The sequence below is a fragment of the Bos javanicus genome, chromosome 6, assembly GCF_032452875.1.
Source record: "Bos javanicus breed banteng chromosome 6, ARS-OSU_banteng_1.0, whole genome shotgun sequence".
NCBI lineage: Eukaryota > Metazoa > Chordata > Mammalia > Artiodactyla > Bovidae > Bos > Bos javanicus.
Window position 1 is genome coordinate 68,667,424 of NC_083873.1, and position 10,619 is coordinate 68,678,042.

The following is a 10,619-nucleotide window of genomic DNA, read 5'->3' on the forward strand; positions in this document are numbered from 1 at the left end:
CGAGCGCTCCGGCCCCGACCCGGCCCGGGTCCCCGCGGCTCCTCCTCCCGCCTCCGCCTGCCGCCCTGGCTCGGCTTTTCTCTTTTTTCTTTCTCGGCGTCCTGCTTCACTCCGAACCGGCTGGAAAGCGCGGCCAGGCCCGGGCTCGCGCAGCTGCAGCCTGTCCCCCGGGCGGACCCGTCCGCGCCGGCGGCCTCCTCCGCCCAGCTCCGGCCCGCGGCGCCGCCCGGGAAGCGAGGACCGAGCCCGCGCTGGGTGTCGGCCGGCGGAAGGTGCAGCGCGCGGGCTGGAGACTCGGGGCCGCTTTCTCTCTTCACTTGTTCTTTCCGGCCGCGCGGCCCGCAGCAGCCCCGCGTTTTCACGTTCGGGCGAGTGGAGGAGGCAAGGGGCAAGGGTGACTACGTCCAACTTTTCGTTTGTCCCCGGGTTTCCAGCTAGATGGCACCGGCGGGGACCCACGAAGTAAATGGGGTCAGGACACGGGAGTGCCGAGAGCCCTTGGCCTGCCGGGTCGAGGGGGACGGGAGCCTGGGCCGAGGCGCGCTCGGGCACTGGGTGACAGTAGCAGGTACAAAGGGGAAGTCTCGGTTCTGGACAAGGACTAGGGATGGTCCGAAGAGCGATGGACTCTGGAAAGAATGAAAAACAAACTTTTCCGCGTCTTCTAGAAAAACCTACTTCTCTCGGGGCCTCCCAGCTTGTTTAGGTTTGGAGGGTCATTGTATTGGCTTATACACATTTCCTGCAAACACAGTCGTGGTTTTTGACTCAAACCGTGAATCTACACCACTTAGCAGTTATGTTCTGTGAAGTGGAGGAGCCCGTTTCCGAAGGTGTAAAACAGTTCTCATACAAAGTTGCAGTTTTATGCTTTAAACAGAGAAGTCTTACGAGGGAAACGCCTGACAGTTCTTAAACCCATATATTTAATGACAAATCGAATTGGAGGAGAAATTAATAAAATTGAAGATAGCATTTATCTAACCACCAAGAGGAACATACTGGGAAAATAGCTCACTTCCTGTCCTCCATTATCTATTCAGTGTTATGCTCTTTAATAGTTGAAGACCATTGATTGTTAATGTCCCTAGGACCTGGGATGGAAATAAGACAACGGAGACTAAAAGTTTCGTTGGGGGTCATCTTGGCTCAGGATATTTAATGGGTTTCCAGACATCAATTCCTGCTTAAGTTATTCTGCCTACATCTTTTTTCCAAACAGATCCTGATAATGATGGTAGCTCACTGTGACTTTTTACCATTGTCAGTCATGATGCTCTTTACATTCAGGATCTTGGTCACCACCAAAACCATCAGATAATAGGTCCTATTATAATCGCCTTTTGTAGGTCAGTTAAAAAAAAAAAAAAAGCTTAGGATACCAAGCATCCTACTGAAGCTGGTGTGCTAATCTGCCTGAGCACCTTGAAGACAAGACAACAAAACACCCAACCTATGGCCAGTTAGGGTAACTGACACCTGAGTGTATGTGCCTGCTCAGTGGCTCAGTCACATCCCACTACCCCATGAACTGTAGCCCTCCAAGCTCCTCTGTCCATGGGATTCTCCAGGTAAGAATACTGGAGTGGGTTGCCATTTCCTCCTCCAAAGGATCTTCCCCACCCAGGGATTGAACGCCCGTCTTTTGCATTCCTGCATTGGCAGGCAGATTCTTTACCACTGTGCCACCTGGGAAGCCCACAACTGACACCTGTAAAGGTTTAAAATATTATACTTGAGGAAAGTCATAGAACAAGTTCAGGAGCAACCTCAAGGCTAGAACTCAAGCCTTAGGACTCAAATTTCACAGACATTCCACTATAAAAGCATTAATACAAAATCTTAAATAATATAGAAATTTTATGCCATAATAGAGTTCAGAATTTCTGCCATTATTATAGCATAATGGATGGCAAAGTCCACAGGATTGAAAATGCCATTGACACAATGAAAATTGAACATCGTTGGATTGCTGAGTGCTATGTCAGCAAGGCATCCTTTGCATGAACAGCCTATAGGCTAAAACCTAAGTGTTCAATATAGACAAACATTCAGATTGAAACTCAGTGAATTACAAACACAACAAATCAACTGAACACAGCAGATCTTGTCAGACTCATGAATAATTAAATATATTTTTACACTAGTACGAGGTTGGTATTCACAGGCCTTAAATCGGAAAGGGCATTAGTTGAAGAATTGTAACCTCAGTCTTTTTCAGCGGGAAACATTGGCGGTGATAAGATGCAAAGTAATGAAAATGTTGACAAGCTAATGAGAATTTTTAGGAGAAGTGTTTCACACATAGGGGCCAGCTGATTCGAAGATATAGAGTAAAATCTGGGCAAAGTACACAAGTGGAAAGTTGGGACATAGGCTAGCACTAAACAGATGAAGGAACCTGATTCAGGCCAGGCCAATGAAAGCACCACATGGCCCAGCCACAGTGATTGGTTCAGCTAGGAGGATGTGATATACGCTGAGCCAATTAGAGTTGGCCCTGGGTCTTTGGGGAAAGAAGTGCTCCCCTTCTTTAGTTTGCTGAGCTGGTACGATAATATCTAGAGCTTCTGTCTTTCCACTGCTTGAGTGAAGAAAAATAAAGCTGAGAAATGTAAAACAACATCTTTTGTCCTGCTGCCAAGGCCTTTTCAGCAACTCAAGTTGGTAATGTCCTTGTTTTCTTTGGTCGTTCAAATTGAGTGACTGCTGCTCATGACTGAAACAATTCTAAAACATCATTGTCTCCCTGTTCGCAAAATTCATTAGGTTCATTCTGAATTCATGATGTTCCCTTTTCCTCTGTTCTCTTCCTACTACGTGGATTTTTCCAGTCTTTCTTCTCCATGATGCCGTCCAAGATTGCTTCCCACCACCACCAATGAAGTACATCCAGATGGTTCATGCCCTTCTGTTGTTACCAGTTTTGTGTCATTGCCCTCCTGCTTCCCCTCTTGGCTTAGTTACCATTATGCAGCCTCCAGATGACCTGAGACAAGATGGGATGCCTTTGTCATATGTTCTCACAGTGCCATCCCTCTTCCCTTCATGGACCTTATATTTGTGAATTGCTTATGCCATCCAGCACACAGCGTGGAGACAGTAGAGTGGGTGGTTAAAAAGGGGAGTCCTGGATCCAGACTCTCTGGACTTGGGCAAATGTCTTAACTTTTCTATGCCAAAATTCCTGGATCCATAAAAAGAAGAGGCCCTTCATAGAGTGTGATTGTGTTTATATAGAGTACAAAACTATGGCTGATGTGCATTATAAGTGATTGCTGCTATTATTTTTGTGCATGTGAGTGTTTAGTATCTGTTTCTCATCTCACATTAGATGTGAAGTGAGAGGTCTGTTTTTGCTTACCATTTTACACCTAAGACACAGTGCTTTGTCCAAAAGAGCAGCCAAGAAATCAGATATTAAATATTTGGGCAATTGCCTCTTTCCAAGTGGCCTGGAAGCTCCTAGAGGGAAGGTACCTTGTCTTTTGTATTAAAAAAGATCTCATCTGGTCTCAGGCACTGTGCCTGGCACATTCATCTCTCTCCCTTTCCCCTCATTGCTGAATAGGTTATTGCACCTCATTTGAAATGCAAAGACTAGTAAACATTTGGCTGTCAGGGGGAAAACATTTTCCTAGTTGTAGACTTCAGTTTAAAACCAGACTGGCTTCTGAGGGTTATATTTCAATTCTGTGAGGAACTTTATGACAGTCTTTTCCCTTTTACATCATGTATACAGCAAATACTAAAAACATGCTTTGCACCAGATGCTGTGTGAGGTACCAATGGTCCTAAAATAAGAGGAGGCAGTCACAGCATTCTGCTGTGCTCTGTGTTTCTAGTGTGGTGGTCATTGGCATCACTGTGGATGTCTTCACTACTTTTTGCATGCAGTTAATATAAATTAGGATAAGCAAACTTTGGAGTGAATTTCTACAATGAGAAAACTACCTCTAAAGCCATGAATGTGTTTATGGGTGGTTAAGATTCCCTAAGTCTTTGGAACAATTGATCTATTTTGAAGTGCCAATTGAAATGCCATTGAAGGACTTTTAAACTGGGCTAGAACATAATTTGATTTCAATTTGCTAATACATTTTGATTAACTGAAAGAAGAGATGACTATAGCTGGCTACTGTGTGGGGAAAGCGGGTTGACAGAAAGCAAAAGTGCTCTATGGGAGGCCAGTTAGAAATCTGTGGAGAGAGAGTCCCAGAGCTCCTGGGAGCCTGGGTTTAGGTAAGGAACAGCAATGGAAAGGGGAGAAGCAGACAGACTGCAGACGTTTTTGGAGGTTGTCTGGGATGAGGGACAAGGATGAGTCAAAGATAAAACCCAGGTTTCTGACTAGAATGAAAAGGAATGTCATTTTTCTTACGATAGAGAATGCTGAAGGAGAAGGTGCAGGTATAGGTGGTTGAGAAGAAATGAACTTGATTTCAGAAGCTGAGTTAGAAATAACCATGGAACAACCTGTAAAGATTATGTCAGATACCAATCTGGGGCTCAGAAGAGATGTCTGGGCTGGAGGTAAGTCTAATTAACATAGAGAAAATAACAGAAGGCATGTGGTTATGGATGAAATTGCATAGAAAGAGTTTTGCCAAGGAGTGTTGACTTAGAGTAGACAAAGGAATAGCTGGGAAGAGCCCCACCATGCAACCGATCAGGTGGAGGAAGGAGAAGCCAAAGGAAATGAATACAGTGCTTCTAAAGTGGTAGACGAGAAACAAACATGCAGCGTGGCAAATGCCAGAGTACTTCAAGATGGGAGGGGGTAGTCAAAAGTATCAAATACAGCTTAGATATCAAAGGTGATTAATAACAATGTTCAATTCTTGAGCAAAACTTTAAGATGCATTTAACCCTCTGACAATCCTGTGGAGGAAAGCACTGTTAAAGTTCCCATTTTAGAGAAGAGAAAACCAAGACTGAAAGGGTTTAAGTAACTTGTTCAGATTCAATTAAGCACCAGAACCTACTGCTGAAAAGTTCTTTGAATTATATCAAAGGCAGTTTGCATGGAACAGTTAGGATATTGGATTATTCGTATTAGATTAATAAGAGTGAGATGAGAAAACAGACTAAACGTGTTTGGCTTTCAAGGGAAGAAGAGATAAATAGATAATTAAAGAGCTCAAAGTTACCTTCCTGAAGTGGGCCTCTGCTTGGTTTGCAAGGACCTCCTTTAAATCACATCACTCTGCCTCTGTGCCTGCAGCCTCACAGCTCCCCCCACCCTCAGCTGATTATTCTGCCTTCCATTTCAAGTCCACTCACTCCTCAAAACTCAATTCAAAGCTTGCTTCCAGAGGAAGTCTTCTCAGTCTCACCTTTCTTGGTAGGCTTTTATCAGAGGTCACTTTTGACATTTCTTTAGAAACCTGAAATGCCTGGCACAATGCTGTGTGCACACAGGAAGCTCTCAGATAATTAACAGGTAATTAATTTTTTACCTACAACACTTGGCTTCCTTGATCAGAACCATTTTGCTCACCATCCTGCTTTCCTGGTGGTTTTCTCTTTCCTTCAAGTTCTGATCTGAATTATACAGAATTTAGCCATCATGCGTATGGGGAAGGCAGGATTTAGAAGGTAAGTGCATGATGAGGAAGTTGAAGCAAATGAGCTTCCTTCATTTAGAAATGAGACTTCTAAAGAGATTTGATCATAAAATGAGAGATCTCAGCAGCCTAAGGAAGGCAAGGGAATCAATGGAAGGGTTTAGTCATCTTATTTTTTTCTTTTACCACAAGTATTAGTACATTTGTCGTCAAGATGTGAGGAGCCAGTGAACCTGCAAGTGACGGTTATTAGAAGAATAGGAGTCAGGTTGAGCGGCTTCCCAGGTGGCTCAGTGGGGAAGAATCCACCTGCCAATGCAGGAGACGCGGGTTTGATCCCTGAGTCAGAAACATCCCTTGGAGCAGGGCATGGCAACCCCTTCCAGTATTCTTGCCTGGAGAACCCAATGGACAGGGGAGCCTGGCAGGCTGCAGTCCATAGGGTCGCAAAGAGTCAGGTGTGCCGGAGCACAGCACTCGTTCAGGTTGAGGGCCCAAGAGCTTTGGAAAGGAGGAAGTCATCCATCCATTAGATTGAAGAAATTAACAGGAGATGGCCTCCACTGTCTTAGTAGACAGGAATAGAAGCTCCATTGCCCCCAAGGGGTTTTGACTGCTTTCTTTATTGCCATGGCCCTCAGAACAGTAAGGCTCTTAGAAGGCTCAATATTTGTTGAAAGGTTGACTGAAAGGATAAGATTAGAAGAACTCCAAGTATAAACTCTCGTGTAAGCGAATCGTTGTTCCAATAGCCTAATCAGATTTAGAACAGGCTTTGGGGGCACTTGCATTCCTTCCATGTCCATAAACACTGTTTACAGTAGAGGAAAGATGTATGCCTCCTCACCAGATCATACCCAAAGGGGTGCTCCCAGCCCATGTCTGATCGCTTGCATAGCTTTAACAACCTCCCGACAACCGCTGCCACCTGGTGGAAGGGCAGGAATTCACAAGTGATGCCTGGAATGAGACTTCCCTCAGGCAGAGGCGCTTTTAAGTCTCCTTTGTGGTGCTGCTCTTCCAGAAAACTGGCAACCATGTGGTTCGTTGAAAGCAAGATTGACGTGAACTCTCTCACTGTATAGTTTTGTCTCCAGTGAATGTTTAGGGTTCTACTCTTGCATTTCTTCTCAGAAAAAAGGGTCAGCAATTTAAAAATAAATTTTAAAAAATAAAATAGGGTCAGACAGCCAAATTAAGGGTGATAGTAATAAGGCCACGTGAGCAGATCCTCCTACTGGTGGCTGTGGTGCTGTGTGCCCTGAAAAGTACTGTACACACGCCAGTCATCACCTACCATCGCCAGTGGTCCGAGAGAGGCTGTGAGGAGCTGACAGCTTGGGATGCTCTACGTACCCATTCGATAAGCCTTTCAAGATCTCCATGAGCTAGATGGTGGTGGTGGTTTAGTCGCTAAGTCATGTCTGACTTGTGACTGCATGGACTGTAGCCTGCCAGGCTCCTCTGTCCATGGGATTTCCCAGGCAAGAATACTGGAATGTGTTGCCATATCCTTCTCCAGGGCACCTTCCTGACACAGGGATTGAACCTGGGTCTCCTGCATTGTAGACAGATTTTTTTTAACCAACTGAGCTATGAGGGAAGCTCAGTAAGTGAATTCAAATGTTTCAAGAGTACAAATTGATTCAAATGATTACAAGTGATTTCTGCTGTTTTTGATGGAATTCTGATTCAACTGAAACAATGATACTGTGGATGTTTCCATTTTAAGCACACTATATTTGTTGCTGTTTGAACTTTATTTTTAAATAAAAAGGACAATTTAAGATAGCTTACTTCTTCAGCCATTTAGTTGAAGTCACTTATAATAAGTTTCAGCTATTATGATTCCTATAGGTTATAACAACTTTTTAAAAGAGCTGTTGATATTATGTCTAAGAACAGAGCATGAGACTTTTCTATGTTTTTAATATTTTAAATTAAAGCACACATTCAGAACTTCTAATTTTTAATTAAAACATACATACAGGCATAAACCTTAAGTGAATTGTCACAAAACAGGCACACCTGTACAACCACCACCCAAGTGAAGAAATAGGACATAATCAGCATTCCTGAAGTCCTCGCCCATGCTCCTCCCAACCCCTCTCCCCTCTCAAACCCCTACACTGACTTCTAAATCAATAGCTTATTTTTGCCTGGGTTTTCTGTTTGTGTTTATCTAAATAAAACCATGCAGTGTGTAACTCTTTTTTGTGTGGCTTCTTTTGCTCAGTATTATAAGATTCAGCCATGTTGCTCAGAAAATCTGTAGTTTGTTAGCTTTTGTTGCTATACAGTATTATGAAGATATCACAGTTTATATAAAAATTCAACACTGATGGATATTTGGTTGGCTTTCATCTTAAATGTATTACCAAAAAATGCTTCTATGAATGTTCTTGTATGTGTCCTTTGGTGAACATGCACACACATTTCTGTTGGATATACATCTAGGTATAAGTTGCTGGATCATAGGGTAGGCATGTTTTCAACTTGGGGTGATAATGCTAAACTGGTTTGTAAAGGGGTCATACTAACTTACACTCACCTGTTGCTTCACATGGCTCAGTGGTAAAGAATCCACCTGCAGTGAAGGAGACATAGGAGACGCAGTTTCAATCCCTGGGTTGGGAAGATCCCATGGAGAAGGAAATGGCAACCCACTCCAGTATTCTTGCCTGGAGAATCCCATAGTCAGAGGAGCCTGGCTGGTTACAGCCCATGGGGGTCACAAAGAGCCGAACACGACTGAAGTGGCTTAGTACATCAAGCTTTTTAACGTTCGCCTTTTGGTAAGTATGCCATATATAACTTAATAAAGTGAAAGAAAGTGAAGTTGCTCAGTCATGTCTGACTCTTTGTGACCCCATGGACTGTAGCCTATCAGGCTCCTCCGTCCTTGGGTTTTTTCCAGGCAAGAGTACTGGAGTGAGTTGCCATTTCCTTCTCCATATAACTTAATAATGCTTATTAAATATTTTTGGTACTGAATCCACATCACCCTGTTTCATTGTAAGCCCATCTCAGTAAGGTCCATGTCCCAACTAGTATAAAAGCAATAACATAGACATGTGACAAGTACATGTGAATCATCTAGCAAGAAAAGGATCCATCCACTCTCTCCTCAAAATAAAACAAGACAGAGGAATGAATAGTCAGTGCCTATAAGCAGTAACAGAAAATAACCAGCTTTTTAAAAAGTAAAGTGTGAGTTGTAGAATAATTGAATATTACAGTTACGTTAATCTAATTCAACTGCCTTGGAGCCGGGAGAGATTAAATGATTAAGACCCATATCAGTTGCGGACAGAGCCAGAACTAGAATTCTAGTCCCTACATCCCTGGTCTTTTATAGGGTACCTAAACTTTTATTCAATGTACTTTCTTAAGTCTAAAATTTCGCTTTGAACTCAATTTCTTAGAGTTCAGATTAATTTTGTAAGTGCACTTAGTTAACCATGAAAGAACACTCTGTCCACATGTTGTAATTATATAGCCATGCTTTCTCTGACTAATTAGAAGACAACAACACTGAAATCCAATCCCAACAGAACATGCCATCTGGCTATCACTCTTCAGAAAGACAAAAGCAGTCTGTCTAAATTCTCACTACTGTCTTCACCAGCAAGTCAAGACTAAGAGTTTTATAGAGCAATTCATGCAAATACTGTGCTGTCTTCCTTTGAGGACTCAAGGGGGGTTGAGGGCTAGCTCCATAATGTGGTGACTTTCTTGTAGGAAGATTTCACTACTGACCCACAATCAGTAGATTGTGAACCTCAAGTTATAGCTCCACACTGATCCTTGTACATTCATCCAGAACTTCTAGATTAAAAATGGCACACAATTGCAAATGTCTAGCCTTTCTCTACTGACCAAAATATAGCTAATTTATCCCTACGATGTTCATGGTTTGAGTTTCTGCTTCCCTTGTGGCTCAGCTGGTAAAGAATCTGCCTGCAAGGCGGGAGACCTGTGTTTGATCTCTGGGTTGGGAAGATCCCCTGGAGAAGGGAAAGGCTACCCACTTCAGTATTCTGGCCTGGAGAATTCCATGGACTCTATAGTCCATGAGGTTGCAAAGAGTCGGACACAACTGAGTGACTTTAACTTCACTAGTAGCATCAGCAAACCATCTATAGGCTAACTTTCACCATCTTGGTCTGGGAAATATAAGTTCTCCTCTATATCACTGTGGTATTAACTTAAGGTACTGTATCTCTTAAATCAATCCCAAATGAAATCAACCCTGAGTCTTTGTTGGAAGGACTGACGTTGAAGCTGAAGCTCCAATAGTTTGGTTACCTGATGCAAAGCACCAGCTCATTGAAGAAGACTCTGATGCTGGGAAAGATTGAAGGCAAAAGGAGAAGTGGGTAGCAGAGGATGAGATGGTTGGATGGCATCATCGACTCAATGGAGATTAATTTGAGCAGACTCTGGGAGACAGTGGAGAACAAGGGAGCCTGGCATGCTGCAGTCCATGTGATCGCAAAGAGTTGGACATGACTTAGTGACTGAACAACAACAGTCCCTTAAATCAAAAGCCCCCAAACAATAGCCCACAGATGTGTTTAGTTTAACCAGTGCAGTGTTTAGAAGCTATTTGAATTAATGACAACCTTTGAAATCTAAAGAGTTCACATAAAAATTTAGATGATAAGCCTCTCTTGAAATACCAAAAGCTCGAGCCATTCAGAGATCTTGTTGACTGGGGTGGCTTTGTTCAATGGGGACATATCTCCCTAATTTACCAGCCTCCTATCCAGGCCTCTTCACTCCTTTATGCTGCCTTCCTTTCATAGGCACTTGAACTGACTCCTGCCCTAATCAAATAACATCAAGGCCAGGTTTCTGCCTGGAATTCAATGCCAGGGCATTCATTGGCAGCAACTTGAAGAATCTCAATAAAAGTTGCATATAATTCCAGTCCCCTGTAGGGACTTCTGGATTGCCCAGTGCTGTCCTTTGCCATGCCCTTCTCTGGGCTGGGTACTGGCATAACACAGAGCTTCACTGGCACACAATGAGGCTGCATTCATTCAGGGA